The following is a 16,217-nucleotide window of genomic DNA, read 5'->3' as shown; positions in this document are numbered from 1 at the left end:
ATTTTTTACACCCTAAAAGGGTAAAGCCCTCCATTACCAGTGAAAATGCCCCATCAGGGTTGGTGCAAGGCTGTGCTGTCTGCATCCCTACAGAGCATTCCCCACACCAGCCCTACAGAGCCAGCCCCACCCTGAGGGATTCGGGCATTGTAGCATTTTCCAAACACCCTCCAGCAGCAAAAGTGCCTGGGCTGCAAAATCCAAAGACCCCCCAACTTGAAGGTGCCCACGCTCCTTATCGTGGCAAGACAGCAACACGTCTGCTCAAACACCTTGTTTTAGAAAATATTTATGGGAAATCTTGCCCAGGAAGGTTCTCCATCTTTGCTCTTTCTCTAGCTACCTGCAGACTATCGCCCCAGTGTATGCCACGCTCTGCAGAAAGGAGCAGAAGGAAATTTCTGCGTACAAAAAGTGTACGCCCGATGAGCCACAATTTGCACCAATTCTGTATTAATATGATGTTTACATCAGTGTAACTATGTTGGAGAGACTGTGTTAATGTTAAAATCCTCAGCGTGGGTGAGGTCTGCCTAGATGGTCCCAATCATAGATGGTCCCAAACATAGATGATCCAAGTCATAGATGGTCTCAGCCATAGAGCCAGAGCCGTAGCCAAGGAAATAGTTCCACAGAGATGGTCCCAGTCATAGATGGTCCCAAACATAGATGTCTCCAAAGAGATGGTCCTAAACATAGATAGACCCAAACATAGGTGGTCCCAAACATAGATGGTCCAAAAGAGATGGTTCCAAACATAGATGGTCCCAAACATAGATGGTCTGAAACAGAGGATGGGAAAATCTTTGGGTCAGTCTCCTTCATGCAGCCTAGCAGTGCTACAACAACAACTGAAATATCAGTGCTACCAAATAGTTCTGCAGGTAACAGGGTGCTCACTTCGTGGAAGGAGAGGAAATTAAGGAATTTCAATAAAAGCAGCAAAGCTATTATTTGAACTTCTGAACCTGTTTCTGGCACCTGTGAGTTGATACAATCATAGGATCCTGTCATGGTTTGGGTTGGAGGGGACTGTGAAGACCATCCAGTTGATAGTGAAGGTCTTGTAGTTTCCGGGGAGAGAACCAGCACTTCTGCATGCAAACACATTGGTTTTATGGTTTGCAAATACCATGTCACCATGCACGCACTAAATAAAGAACAACAATCAGGATCACTAACAGAGGGAAAACAGAAAACCTCACTCTTCTGACCTCTAGTCCCAGCCCCAAGTTGCCATGGTTTTGGCAACACTTCTACATTCAGGTGGCAAAACCATGGGTGCATCTTGGCTGCGTGCACTCACCGAGGAGCTCTGAGGCAAGCCAGGCACTCTGCTGGCTTGTTTCCACTTTGAATTCAGCAACTGGAGAACTATTATTGGATATTTCATACATAGCAGATGGCTCTGCATTTGCTGAATCCTAAATGAAAATCACTAAGCCAGCAAGAAAATAATATTCCATTTTTCACTGCCCTTGGACTCGCTGCGGTCTCCCTGGGAAGAAAGCGGAGCTCCCCCAGGGAGGCAAGGCTCCCCACTTGAGCAGCACTGCAATGGCAAGAACAAAAGGGAGGGAAGAAATAATAAGTATTTCTGGGACGTGAAATGTTAGATTAATTTGTCATCTGCATGGGCAGGGCAAGCGCTGCATGGCTGCAGAAGCAGCGGCTCTCTGATGTAGGAGATCAAGTACAAAGACGAGAAACAAGGCTTCCGTGGGAATAGGGAGGTTAAGTTAAAAAAGGATAGAAAAGAATCCAACAAAAGGAACGTGAGAGGTGTCAGAGAGAAGCCCTGGTACAGAGGAAAGTTTCTTCCCTGGGCTAGGAGGCAGTGCTGCAAAGGCGTGTGTTTCCTCATTGCTTTCACACTGCTCTGCCAGAATCTCATCGCACTACGCAAATAGAAACTGAAATCGGGGATCCTGTTGTTTTTTCTTTAAGTATTGTATTAAGTATAATTACATTTAAGCGTTCTCTTCATTTTCGTTAATGAGGATGCAGACAGCGGTGAGTTCAACAACTTCCTAGTTGTGTCAACCTCCATCCGCAGCTCCAAGGGGTCCCATTGCCACATCCCAGCCCTGCTCTTCCAACATAAAACTTGCCCAAATTCCCTCGTGGAACCTTTCCTCCCCCCCTTTGCAGCAAAACAATCCCATGAGATTGGTCCCTTCCCTTTCTCACTGAGCAAAACATGAAGAAAATCCCAGCAAGTTTCACGGCCATGCAAAATCTCGATGGCCCAAGGCCTCCAACTTCCATTTGGTGCCATCCTCTGGCATAACCTTGCTCATGAAGATGGTTCCAATGGTTGTACAAGACCTTTCGGCAAAGAACTATTCAATGGAAGGACATTTCCAGTTGTGCACTGTTGGCTTTCCAATCTGTATGTTATCATCTCTTTTGGAGATGCTGTGTCAGTAGTGGGAGTGCACCAACCTTTTCTAACAGTATCTTTTCTGCCTTTTCAGCAGGACAAACCCTGCAGAATGTTGGTGGGTTGGTTTTTTTTTCTTTCTTTCTTTCTTTGTTTTTGCTGCAGAACAAGAGCATGCTTTCTAAGAAGTCAGTGGAAAACCCAATGCCAGCCTTGGTGTCCTCTTGGCCGATTTTCCCATCAGCAGGGCTACCCCAGCCAGCTAAAAAGGACGATGTGTGACTTCCTAAAGCCTCTCACCTCCTCGCAGGCGGGTGTTGGTAAAGTGCTGCCTGATTTGTTTGTAAGGGCCTAGCCAAAACCACTAATGAAGCTGGCATTCAAAAAATTGAATGAAGAGTCGAAGCTGTAAGTAAAAAGAAGATTGCATTACGATCCCTTTGGGCTTTCCTTTTTCTCTTCCTATTCTCTGCTTTAGTTGTTGTGGCAATTTTTCTGATTTAATGTGTTTTTTTCAGGCTGGTTTTCATCTCTTTGCTTCTTTAAAACGCTCTCAATGTTTGCATTTCTTCCCTGGCTGCCCTTTAAAAACTGTCATATTTCTCCCCACTCCATTCCTACCTTTGACCTCCATCGTCTCTGTACCAGCACAGCACTCAAACTTGGTCATTTCTGAATTTCCCCTTACTAAACCCCTATGGAAGAGAAATTCTGCTTTCCCATTTTGCTGATGGAGGTCTCTGCTTCCCACTTTCCGCACCGTTGTGCCACGGACTTTTCCCTTCTCGTGCTCTCCCAGCAGCAGCTGGTCTGTTGGAGCTGGGGAACAGCTGCACCAAAAGGAGCTGGGAGACAAAAAGCACAAAGAAACGCCTGGTTTTGGTCTTCCATCTGCCATCATTGGTTGGCAACCCCACGCTGGGTTGAAACTAAATGCTAAACTTTAACATCACTTACAATCCAATCTATTTTGTGACCACAGCAACCTGTAATAGGGCAGTGTGTTGAGTTTTTAACGCATTGAGTAAAATCTGACTGGGAGAGGAGCAGTTAGGGTGGGACTTGCAGGTGGGACTCCTGTTGGCAGTGTCTGGAGAAATTAGGTATAGTTCAGGGGAATCGATGCAAATCAAGTCAGCACACTGCAGTGGCAGATGAAGTTGGTGATAATTGCAATGGAATATGAAGTGGGGGAAAATCTTCCCTTAAACTCTCTCTTCTGGGTGAAGGACAATGGTGGGCACTGAGGAGTCACCCCAATGGGAAGCTCTGCTCCACCATACCATTCTCACTCTCCCTCCTCAAAAGAAGAAGGAACAAAACTCAACAAAAAAGGGCTCAGGGTTGAAATAAGCCACCTGCAGCACAGCTGCAGCTTAGGGTGATCAGCTCTTGAAACCTCTGCTGATTTTCAAACTTCATAGAAAGACTTCTTGCTTGCTGCCAGCCTTTGCCTCCTCCCTGTACTTGCTGAGACTCGGCCATGATTTACTCAAGAGATTCCATGTGAGACAGTTTGGACTGTGTTTTATTATCCCTTTGACGTGTGTTTTACACCTCTGGCTGCACAAGACACCAAGCACACATCTCACTGCTATTTGGTGGGACCCCTGCCACGCATCTGGGAACCATGACCAGCCCGTCAGCAGCAAAGTGTTTCCGCCTCATCAGGAGCACAGGATTTTTCAGGCTGTGTTTCAGCAGGACCTCTTTAATTCCATCTTGCAGTGTATTTCTAGATCTATCAGTTCACATTACCAATCTATTGAGCTGTAATATTGAGTAACCATAGCAACTGGTAAATCTTTTGGGGTAAGGCAAATGCAGTCTGCCCGTACATAGACAATTTGGCTGTCGTCTTTTTTGTATGCATAATCTGAGCTCACATGTCTCCTAATACCATGGTCCCATTTCATTTCCAGGACTGGAAATTAAATCAACCTGGACATCACCTTTTAGATAATAGATGTTGATGGGGATGGGTATTTTTGCAGGAAGAACTCATTTCTGGGAGAGCCCCCTGCGCTGTCAGCAATCTCGCCAGCTGCACTTGGGTAGGAGCTTTAGCACTGCAACCACTGTTCTCCAGTTAATCCTTTTCTTGTAAAAAAATATACTCCTTTCTGTTGCTTTTGTCCATATTCTATGATCCCAGTATGACACCGCTCAAGTTTCATTTGTTCCCTAAGTGCCTCGTGTAGGCAGCTGTCTCCTATACCAAAAGAGTTAAAAACTCTTGGCTCATAAAGTAGTATCACTTTGGCCTCTTGTATTGCTGTATACCATTACACCCAGCCCAGCCAGCAGCCTCTGCTGTAAATATTTCCTTTACTTCAGAGCCACATTTTTACTGGACTTTGCCTTTGAAGAAAAAAAAAAAAAAAAAGCAAAATGCTTTTATTGTGGTGTAGCAGCAGGACACCCTGCTGCCTTGTTGCCACTGAGGGGAAGCCTTGCATTGCTGAAACGACAGGTTGCTGCTTGCTCGGGGAGGATCCCGTATACCAAAAGGACAGAGACACAATCTGAGCACTTCCCATTCCCAGTTTCAGTTTCCACTCTGCTGTGGGATTTTACATTCATTCAGTTTTAATGGGCATGTTGATTCTCCTTTCACATCTCTGGTCACTCCAACGACAGTGCTCCACTGTAAATCTTCTTCGTAGTAATTTTCAGCCAGCCAGAGCACAGGCAACCTCTCCAAGTCAGGTTATTGCCATTTGTACTGACTGCAGAGAACCTGCTTTAGCAGGGGGTTGATGATCTCCAGAGGTCCCTCCTAACCCCTAATGATTCCATAATTTCATGATAGTGTGATTCTCTAACCTCACATAGGACCCTCATGAGCTCAGAGCCCGGATGCCAGCACCCCAAAGCACTGGCAATGTCATGGATCCAGCTTGCTGCAGGAGTAGCACAGACTGATAGCAGGAGACACACAGAGCTACCCGTGTTTGAGGCTGGAACTGTCACTGAATTGGACCAATTTTCCCTGCCCTTGCTCTGCTCCAGCTCCCTTCTTGCTCCTATCTGCAGCCACAGCAGCTGACCAACAGGGAAAGTTGTTCCATATGCATAAATGGGGAAGAAAAGCAACCAAAGCAAAGAAAAATGTTGAATCATAGAATTGTAGACTGATGGAATCATGCAGTGGATCCTCATTCCTCTTCCGTGCTACCTATGAAGGACAAAACAGAGAAAATTTCGTTTGTGACCTATAAATTTCAGGTTGTGACAAGGGTCTCTATTTCCCCTTTGTACCTTGATTTGATATGATGGAGTTCATCCCATTTAACTGCAAGCACTGCTTCCCACTTATCCTGCAAAGCATCACCTTTACCTCTTTCCTCCCTCTTTGATTGCTTCCCGTGTTTTTTCTTGCATTTCTAATCACTTCTGGTGCATCTGTTATCCAGGTTAAAGCATCCGCCTCTGCAGGAGTCTCTGCTACAAGTAAGGACCTAATTAACCGCACAGGATTTCACTGAGGCCTGGAGCTGAGCAGACAGAGGAATCTTTGAGGGATAAGAAGAATATTCAGGACAATTCATAACATGAGTCAATGATATTCTTTGGGAAAAAAATCATGGAATCGTTCAGGTTGGAGAAGACCACTATCACTGAGTCCAACCCCAGCCCACCCCCACCATGCCCACGGACCACATCCCTCGGTGCCACATCTCCGCAGCTCTTGGTCTCCTCCAGGGATGGGGACTCCACCATTCCAATGCTTGGAGGTGCAACTAAATGGGATTTAGTGTTAAGTGATCCTTGGCAGGGATAGACAGGACAGAAAGCCAGAGCTTGCCGTGGGGTTTGAGCTCTCTGGTGGTATCCATCATGCTGTACGAGCCCCGATCAGTGGGGAAGCTGATGGTACAGCATCAGCACGGGGGAAGCATCCACGCCCAGGGGAAGGGGCATGGAAGCCAGCAGGAATCTGGTGTCGAGTGCTGTTGGAGATAAAAGAGTGAGGGAGACGGACTGACAGATCTGTCTCGCTGCGGCAATTCTTGTGCGCCTCATGGAGCTGCTCATGGGTTTAAAAGTAAGCACTTAAGTGCCTATTGGCTGCACGAGGGCTTTAGTGCTCTTCAAACTAGTGAAGCAGATGATACTTCAAAGGCATTAAAAGTAGGTTAAGGAAAGCATTTCGCAGACTGAGTAGACATCTGAATAAAACTGACAGTCTTTAAGTGCAGATGAGTAAATAGAGGGAGTTCTCAGTGGGACCGGCTCTGTAGGGTTAGAGAACAGCTCTGTTTTATTCCCTGTTCAGTGCTTGGTCTCTCCAGCGTGACTGCCAAAAAAGGACAAGCTATACCAACCCTGACAGGAGCTGTCGTGCCACATGCATACAGACCAAAACAGTCAATCCCTATTTTGTATTAATTTGATACCATAAAGTCAGCAACAAACAAAAATCCTTTCGGGAAGGAAGAAGAAAATACTCTTTTCTTTGCAGCGTCAGCCAATGAGCCCAGTGCCCTGGCTGTGCTGGAAGGAGCCGCTTAGCCCTTACCCTTCAGCCCTCAGTCACCTGGAAACACCACCTCAGCTTCTGATTGAAGTCCACCCCGTAGGGCTCTGAAGCTTTTTAAGAAGGCATTTTCAAACGTTTGGTACTTCTGTGATTAGTAACACTTGAGAGACTAACTGAAGAAGTGCCTCTCCCCACCCCCCCCCGCTTTAGCCTTTTGCTCAGATGAGATAAAGAAATGAGGTTACTTGATTTCCCTTTAGAGTTTATAATCAGCCACACTATTTTAATAAATTGCATTTAGTTCCACTTTCTGTTTCTAAAACACGAGTGCAACGCAGCCGTGTTTTGGTTACAAGCTCCACAGGAAGATGTTCCAAACGTCAACAAATACAGTCACAACTTTATTATTATTATTATTGTTATTCCTTTTAAACGTCAAGCAATATCTCTACCAACGTGAGCTTTTGTAAATCTTTATGAAGTAATTGAACTTCTGACTGGGAGCTGCCTAACATCGGGCACGAAGGATCAGCTTTTAAAAACTCATTGAGCAACAACCTGCTGCAGGAATCCATTGGCACTAAGTACTACGCCTGGTAAGAGATTTGTGCGAAGCCTGCTATTCCCCATGGTAGTAAATACAGAGTCTTGGCATCACTGAGGCCAAATCAACGAGGTTCTGTGTCAGCGTGTATTCTAAAATGAATATACCTACACATAACAGGCGGTGTTTCTTCAGCTCGGCGCAACGTTACAAGCTCCTTTCTGCAACCAGCTGTGTCATTAACTTGTCCGGCGTGATGAGGAACGGTGTATTTACCCTACTGAAGATAGGAATTAATAATAGTTACAATAATAACTTTAGTTAAGCGGAGAAATATAAACACGTTATTAATCATTAACAGAAATCAGCCCATTCATAACGCCTCAAAGCTCTCCAGGAGGAGGACTGTAGGAAACTGAGATTTCCTCTATATTTTAAATTGGGCGACTCGCTCTCCCTTAAACAAAAAAGGGATTGTTTAGGAAAAAATCTGTTGCTATTTTGCATGGCTGTCCCTCTTTGACACCATCTGTGGTCAGATTAAATGCTGAGATCTGAATCAACATCTCTGCCTTTAATCTCTTGTTGATATTTCTGTAGACTGAGAGGTAAAAAACAACGGCGGGGGCTGCCCACTTGTGTGAGTCTCAGTTATGCCAGCGCGATCGTAATGAATTTCTTAAGTCAAATGTAAATATGACCCTGGAATGTGGGAGCACACATTTTTGGTCTCCGAGGTCTAATAAAAACACAAAAGCTTTCTGTGTGGTTCGACGCAGCATTAGGAGTGCTTTGCGAGATACCCCCAGACCCTCTGCAGCTTCTGAAGCTGAAATTAAAAGCACTCTGAGTTTCCTGCGGAACATTAAGTGTTTTCCTCCCAATTGTTTACGATTTGCTGTGAGCCGAGCCTGCGCCTGGAACCAATGCCATAAAAAGCCACCAACAAACCCAGGGCGGTCGCTTTGCATCCAAGAAAGCAGAAGAAACACATGCGAGGGGCTTTCCTACCGACAGGCAACGACTCGACGTAAGAGACCCGGCGAAGTTACACACTGCATACTTTTGCCCTTGCATCGAGCATAAAATAGGTCACAGCAGAGAGACGCTGTGGCTTTAAGCATTGCCCGGCCTGAGCTGGATTATCATTAGGTTACGTAACTGCTGATGAGCTGCTTTTCATTAAGGCTTCCCTGAGCGGTGCTGGGAGCAGGCGCTGCCTCCAACCATCCCGGGAAGGATTTCATCCCAGTGTGCTGCGAGCACTGCAGTGTGCAGCCAGGCCGAGGTGCTGCATCAGCCTCATGGGCTAAGGAGGTGTCTGCATGTGCAACAACCAGTTAACCTTCATGGGCTTGTGCGTTCATCTCGGCTACGGTGTGGCTGCAATGTTGTATAAATAAGAGGTATGGAAAAAGGGGTTAAATCGGTGTGTTAAAATGTCCAGCTCTTGGCATGGGGTGTTGCGTTAGCAAAGTGCATCCTCTGCTGAGAAAAACCCGAAACTTTCACACCTTGTGGTGGTCTTAAAGACTGTCACACAGGAAATGATGGCACACTGCGGCAGCAACAGCGCAGTGCACCTGCAGAGACCTGAGAAAAGAGGAGAAAAATTAAAGCTCATTTCAGTCATATTGATAGGACAAGGGGAAATGGCCTCAAACTCAAAGAGGGGAAATGTAGATTGGGTATAAGAAAGAAGTTTTTTTTACAGTCAAGATGGTGAGGCGCTGGCACAGGTTGCCCAGAGATGGTGGAAGCCCCACCTCTGCAGACAGCCGAGGTCAGGCTGGATGGGGCTGTGAGCACTGATGGAGATGTGGGTGGCCCTGTTCAGTGCAGGGAGTTGGACCACGTGGCCTTTAAGGGCCCCTCCAACTCAAATGATTCTACGGTATTCTCCCACTCCTATGCTCAGAAGTGCCAAGTTCTAGCCGGGGCTTTGCCTCCCATTGGGACGAGCTGGAGGACAAGGGGTATCCGTCCTCAGGTCTCACTTATTCCTCCTCTGGAAGGAACCAGCAGTGCTGCTTCACTCCATGGAGAGGCCATCCCTGTGAGCACGCTGGCTGCCTGCAGGTGGACAGCCTCTCTGTGGGTACACCTGTACTGCAATGACCTGCTCGTCCGGATGCCACCACCAAATGCCATTCTTGTACCTTCTGCCATTTGTTCCTTCTGCTGCTGCCACTCCCAGCATTCTTAACCCTCAGCTAGACAGATTATAACATCTCCATGACATTTTTAACAGATAAGGAAGGTGAAGAGCTCCACACTCATCGAGGGCTCAGCATGGAATAGAATCAAGCCCAAATTCAGAGGGCACGTGAAGCTCTAAGGAAGCATGCTCACAACAAGTGGATGCAGTACTATCATCAAAGAAATTACCTATTACAGTGCTGAATATGGCCAAGAAGCTTTAAAGGACTCAACACTAATAATGTTACCTTCCTAATGACTATACAGTGGCTACTTGTGGCTTACAAGAATCTCTTAGAATCACAGGGGGTGGATAGTGATAGGACAAGGGGGAATGGTCTTAAACTGAGACAGGGGAGGTGTAGGTTGGATATTAGGAGGAAGTTTTTCACTCAGAGGGTGGTGACGCACTGAACAGGTTGCCCAAGGAGGCTGTGGATGCCCCATCCCTGGAGGCATTCAAGGCCAGGCTGGATGTGGCTCTGGGCAGCCTGGTCTGCTGGTTGGCGACCCTGCACATAGCAGGGGGTTGGAACCAGATGATCATTGTGGTCCTTTTCAACCCAGGCCATTCTATGAGTCTATGATAGAACCATGAAAACTGTGAAAGACCTCTAAATCACCCAATCCAACCCCATGCCCACTGCCCACGTCCCTCAGTGCCACATCCCCACGGTTCTGGAACACCCCCAGGGATGGTGACCCCACCGCCTCCCTGGGCAGCTGTGCCACTGCAGCACTGCTCTTTTGGAGGAGATTTTTTCCTTAATATCCAACGTGACAGAGCTGCTTCATAAATTGAACTACAACCTGAAAATGGCCTTTAGCCCAATTGAGTTGCATGCGAAACTGGACTGCTGGTGACAGCGTGCAATAGGGACCACGGCAACCAGAAAACCTCCACGCTGTTTTGGCTGGCGATCCCACAATCGCTCGCTTGTTGCTTGACCTCCACTTAAGCCTCTTAAACAGCACTTTGTAAATGTAAAACAAAGGTAATCATATCATCTTGTTTTACAAAGTGCTCAGGCGAGAAAGATCTCGCAACAGTAAATTATTTGTCATTTGCAGTCAGCTGGAAATTAAAGCTGCTCTCAGATAAAGTCTCACCCACCGCAGCCTCAATTACGTGGTAGGGGGGGCCTTTGTTTTGGATTTAATTCCAGGCAGTTTTAAAACAATTATTTCATTTTGCTGATGGATTTCATTTTTGCCATGTGTATTTGAATGAGACATTTAATCTTTTTCATAATACGTTCTGAAGTCTCATTCATTTAAATTGTCACAGCCTGACAGCACCGTAATGTACTTAAAAACGGCATTGTTTGTACCCGCATTCCATTTAAAAATTAACTTGCAGATTAAAGTAATAAAAAATGGTTTTTTACCCCTCGGTGTTAATATCACCGAAAACTTAAAACGCTCCTCCTGCCTGAGATTAGCTCATAGCTACGTTCTCATGAGGGATCCGTGCAGGGGAGTATCCTAACATCAAGCCCTATGACTTTGTGTTAGCGGGGAAGGCTGAGCATTTTCTGCCTGAGTAAAGGCGAAGTGGGCACAGCCTGCAGAGGCAGTGCAGAGCTGGCAGCTCGCACAACTCGGGGACTTGCACAGCTTCCTCCCTCGCTGCTGTCACAAAGGGAGCAGGACCAGAAGGAATCTATTAGCACTTCCACCTAGATGTGTTGCAACAAAGGGTCATGCAGCAGCATGCAGCGGCGCGGAGCGTTGCCCCAGCCCCTGCTAAGTATGCAATTAAAGGGGAATCAGAAGTGTTCCTTCGTTGCCTCGCAGACAGTGTGAGTTCCGCAGCAGAGGATTTGTTCTGGGTGTACGATCGCAGGTCACTGCTCCTCTTTGCGTTGTTTCTCTGCTGCTTTCTCACTTGTTTCAGTGTTTTTGTTCACGTACACGAGCCTGAAATCCTTTATAGATGAATACATATATATATAAAGTTAATCAACAGTTTGCCTAGCTGAAGATGGGCAAAATATACACCATCTTATTGACAAATGCAGTTAACCATGCTGGAATAATAGCCCAGGAGAAGCCTTCTTGATCCCCAAACGAGGAAAAACAACCAGCATGCCCACCATCACTGTCCCCATGCCTTCCACCTGCCAAAGGGTTAATTCGGGCTCAGCCTGCCCATCCCGTCCCAGAGATAAAGAGGCAGTTATGAAACACATCTGCGGGGCTTTCCTCTTTGGAAAGCAGAGAGGTAGCGGTGTGGATCCCCCTCGAAGACGCAGGTTTCCAAGGAAGACAACGTTCAGATGGTGTGGGTGGATGTGCGATCTCATGTGTTTGGCCGGGCCTTTCAGGGCCGATTTGTTCTGCTGTAACAAATGCTCTCTCAAGTCCCAGAGGAATAAAGAGCCCCCACGGAAAAGAATGAGCCACCTGAAGCTCGGGCTTATTTTAACCATTCAACCCATTGAGCTGTTTTACCTCGTGACACATAAGGTGTTTGGGGATTTCACAGCTCCACAGAGACGATGAATAATGTAACGAGATACAGCCAGGATGCGATAAAGCAGTTCGTAGAGCCCATCTGAGACAACTGCCAGAGGTTTTGATGCCTCAGAGGAGGGGGAATGTGGTGATCTGAGAAGTCTTTTTCAACCTTAACGATCCTAGGGAGCTTCTGGAGCAAAAGAGTTACGGGGAGCCACTGAGGGAGCTGGTATGGGTCAGTCCAGAGCAGAAAAGCTCAGGGGAGACCTCATTGCTCCCTACAGCTCCTGAAAGGAGGTTGTGGTGAGGTGGGGGTCGGCCTCTGCTCCCAAATAACAGTGATAGGATGAGAGGTGACGGCCTCAAGTTGTGCCAGGGGAGGGTCGGGTTGGATATTAGGAACAATTTCTTCTCAGTAAGAGCAGTGCTGCAGTGGCACAGCTTCCCGGGGAGGTGGTGGGGTCACCGTCCATGGAGGTGTTCCAGAACCAGGGGATGTGGCACTGAGGAATGCGGGCAGTGGGCATGGTGGGGTTGGGGTCGGTGATCTCAGAGGTCTTTTCCAAGCTGGTTGATTCTATGAGCGCAGTGTTGGGAAACTAAACCCGGCGGGTGACTTCTGGTGCAAAGAGACGCTGCTGAAGCAACTGCGAGGCCACACTGCGGGTGGGAACGCGGAGAACGGTTCGGCTAAGCCCCGTGCCACGCCACGGGCTCAGCAGCGGCTCCCCACGGCGGCACCCGCGTGTCACTCGGCGCTGAGGTGACGGCAGGGCCGCGGTGCCCAGGGCTCCGGCGCGGCCCCCCCGCGACACCAGGCCCGCCCCCTCCCACCCCCCCTCGCTGCCAAGATGGCGCCCGCCGCCCCCTTCCCTCCCCCTCCCAGCGCTGCGCCCGCGCGCCGAGGGGGGGACGATGGCGGCCGGCGGCCCGCCCGGCTCCTCCGCTACCCCACAGCACGAGCTCCGCCGAGCTGCAGCGGGAGGCGGCGGAGAGGGAGGAGTGAGGGGGGGAGGGAAGATGGCGGCTGAGAGGAGGAGGAGGAGGAGGAGGAGGAGGAGGGTTGGGGTTAGGCCTCCTCCGACACCGCCCCCTCGTCCTCCGTCCCCGGCTCCGCCCCGTCCCGCCGGGAGGGATCGCGGCGAGCAGAGCCGGAGCCCCGCAGCCGAGCCGCGCCGCCTAGGCAGGGGGCCCCGGGTGCCCGGGAGCCCCGCAGCGGGAACCGGGGCCCCAGCAGCGCCCGCCGCCTCCTCCTCCTCCTTCTCCTCCTCTCATCGCTCATCGCTCGCGGCGGTCTCCCCCCGGGCCGCCCCGCCGCCCGCCTCCGGCCGGGGGAGTCGCTGTCGCCCGTTTGAACGCGGCGGCCCTGAGCCCGCGGAGCCGGGGGGGGGGGGGAACGGAGCGGAGCGGCTGTCAGCCGGGCGGCGGCAGGTGGGTGAGCGCACGGGGGAACGGGGAGGAGGGAAGGCGGGAGGTGGGGGTGTGTCGGGCCCCGGGGGCAGCCCCAGGCCCGCGGGGAGGCGCAGCTGTCACGGCGGGGGCGGGCACGGGGCGGCCCGGGGCTGCCATGGCGGCGGGCGGAGCGCTGTGCCCCTCCGTGTGCGCACCGCGACCCCTCCTCGGGGGGAGAGAAGGGAGGGTGTGTGTGTGGGGGGGGGGGATCCGCGGGCCAGCGCTGCGGGGCCTAAACACCCCCCGTCCCTTCTCCTTCTCCCCCTTCTTTCTTTTTAAAATAATATTGAAACGCTGAAAGTGGATGAAATAAAGTGGGGAAAAGCAGCGCTTCCCCCGTACCCCCCCCACCCCTCTCCCAACCCCGCTCCATTCTCCACCCCCCCCCCCCTTCCCCCCCTTCTGCGCAGCCCCTCGGAAGCCTGGGGAAGATGGCTGAAGGCGGAGTGCGGGCCTGCGGCCCCCGGGGCTGGTGGCACGGTGACACGGCGCTGGTGACATGGTGACGGGGCGGTGGTGACACGGTGACAGCTCTTTGTTTGCACGCTGCAACCCCCCCATCACCCACCCGCCCCCCGGTGACCCACCTCCAGCTGCAAGTTGGACACTGGCAGTTGGAAGGCTTGGAAAAGAAGCCGTAGGGCTTTCCGATGGCTTTGAGGGTTGTGCCGGCGAGAAATGGCGCTGTTTGTGGGGGCAGACGTGGCGCGCCTCAAGTTTTGGGTCCTCGCCGTGCTCCGTCTGTCTCCCACTCGTGCAGCGGTGACCCCGCAGCGCCGGTGCTGTGTGTGCGAGAGGGGGGGGGGAAGGAGGTTGGGGGGGGACACGGGACTGCCCGCTGGCATGTGACATTTAGCGGTAGAAAATCTGTTGCGGAAAAGCTGCTTCCTTCCTTCCGACGTCGGCTGTTAGATGTGCCGAAATCCCTCCGTTTCCGAGGTGCGCTTTGACCTTTCGGCACTGAGAAGTGGGTCAGGGCGGTGCGGTGCGGTACGGCGCGATGCGATGCGATGCGATGCGATGCGATGCTCCTGCGGTTGTGAGCCCGGCCGAGCGCGGTTGGGAGGCAGGAAGGTGGGGACTCCCGTCGGGTTCTGCTTTCTTCCATTGGAAGTTGGATCGGCTGGCGGTAGGGGTTGGATTTTTGCTTCCCGAACGTGGCACGGCCAAAAAAGAAACATAAAAGAGTGACACAGCAAAGTGGATTGTCACTGGAAATTTGGGCTGGCGTGGGTGGTGCCTGCGCGTTCTTCAGCCCGGCTCAGGGCTCAGCTCTTTGTGTTGCTGGTTGGGGCTAAAAAATAGTCCTGGTTAGCGTGGGCTGGCAGGATATACGTGTGCGTGTAGGAAATGTGCGTGCGTGTATGTGTGTTGTGTGTGAATGAGCGATACACCTGGCACGTCCAGTTGTAAGGTGATAGAATCATAGCGTGGCTTGGGTTGGAAGGGACCTTGCAGCCCCCCCAGTCCCAGCCCCAACCATGAGCTGGGTGCCTCCACCAGCTCGGGCTGCTCAGGGCCCATCCATGGCCTTGGGCACCTCCAGGGATGGGGCACCCACAGCTCTGGGCCGATAAACTTGCATGAAGAAGAAAGATGCTCTGTTGACTTCTGTAGAGATGTGCCGTCCCACTGCAGGTCAGAGGCCGTGCTCTTCCGCCTCTGTAACTATATACACGCTCTAAAGGTCAGCTTGCTTTTGTATAAGTGAAAGTAAAAAGTGTATCTCAGGATGGAGCTGTGTAGTGGTGCTGTATACCCAGGCCTCTTCCACGGAGAAACATTGTAAAGCCACAAAAGGGAGAGTTAAAGCCACACATGTGCTGGGCAGCCCAGGAAGTGGCGAAGCCCTTCAGCTCTGTTTTATGAAACTGATTAAAGTTCAAGTTGCCACTTGAGGGGACAAACTGCTCTCAATGGTAGATAATAACCAGTAGTAACTCTTGCAGCAGCCTACCTGGCTCACAGCCAATGGGCATGATGAAATGTGAAATCTCCACTTATTTGCTCAAGATGGGTATCTGCTGTTTGGAAGATGTTGCCAAACAACATGGCAGCGCGAATGCCCGCTTCCAAAACAAACAGGCATCCCGGGAGGGGAGCAGGGGGCTGGGGGGGGGGGGGGGGAGAGGCAGAAGGCCTTTGCATCTTACTCACTTTGATTCTAGTGCTCATGTTTTCCCCGAGCCTTGCCCTCTGATAATGCTAAGACACATGCTCACAATTGCGTGACTAATTCGTAAAATTAGTCATACACTTCCAGCCGGGGTTTATTGGAGTCGTATCGCTGTCATTCTCACGTTGTAAAAGTCCACGCTGGGGAACATGTGCCCTCTGTTGACTTTGCCGTGGTCTCTCAGCGCGGCTCTCGGGTGGGCTGCTTGCAAATCTGTGATGCCTTTGGGACGATTTAGGCTTAATTGGACGGGCGTATCTCCAACGAAGCGATCTGCTGGAGATCAGCACCTTGTTGCTTGCTGATCCGAGGGGGGTGATTTGCATGAGCTTGTGCAGGGATTGTCAGAAATGAAGGTGTGAGCGCTGCTGCTATAAATACCCCGTCCCCTGCATAAATAGTTTGCCGGCTGAAAAACAGTGTATTTTGTTTAAGGAAACTATTTATATTACAAGTTATTCTTGTTTTGCCTGGTTGACTGTGTTTCTTTGAAGCGTGGCTCTTATCTCCTTGATCAAAG

The 16,217-nt window shown here is 50.2% G+C and overlaps 1 protein-coding gene and 1 long non-coding RNA gene across 6 annotated transcripts in view; one reads left to right on the top strand and one right to left on the bottom strand.

Moving 5' to 3' along the window:
- Positions 1-1,477: 1,477 nt before the first annotated feature.
- LOC101750809 lies at positions 1,478-14,550 on the bottom strand. 2 transcript variants are annotated; one of them, XR_005858629.2, is made up of 3 exons: positions 14,109-14,550; positions 7,582-7,690; positions 1,478-5,561 (listed from the first exon to the last, which is right to left on the bottom strand). It is a non-coding gene; the product is annotated as an uncharacterized LOC101750809 (long non-coding RNA). The 2 variants fall into 2 exon arrangements; XR_003074613.3 differs by lacking the exon at positions 14,109-14,550 and adding an exon at positions 8,422-10,029.
- The window catches only part of NCOA1 (nuclear receptor coactivator 1), a 156,427-nt gene continuing 153,407 nt past the window's right edge, over positions 13,198-16,217 (top strand). For all 4 annotated transcript variants that reach the window (XM_025148795.3, NM_001012882.2, XM_015285107.4 and 1 more), the window contains exon 1: positions 13,198-13,500. The gene's annotated coding sequence lies outside the window, so the exon portion shown is untranslated. The remainder of the gene's footprint in view (positions 13,501-16,217) is intronic.

Source organism: Gallus gallus, chromosome 3, assembly GCF_016699485.2.
Source record: "Gallus gallus isolate bGalGal1 chromosome 3, bGalGal1.mat.broiler.GRCg7b, whole genome shotgun sequence".
NCBI classification, from domain to species: Eukaryota; Metazoa; Chordata; class Aves; order Galliformes; family Phasianidae; genus Gallus; species Gallus gallus.
This window is presented reverse-complemented; position numbering and strand designations above follow the sequence as displayed.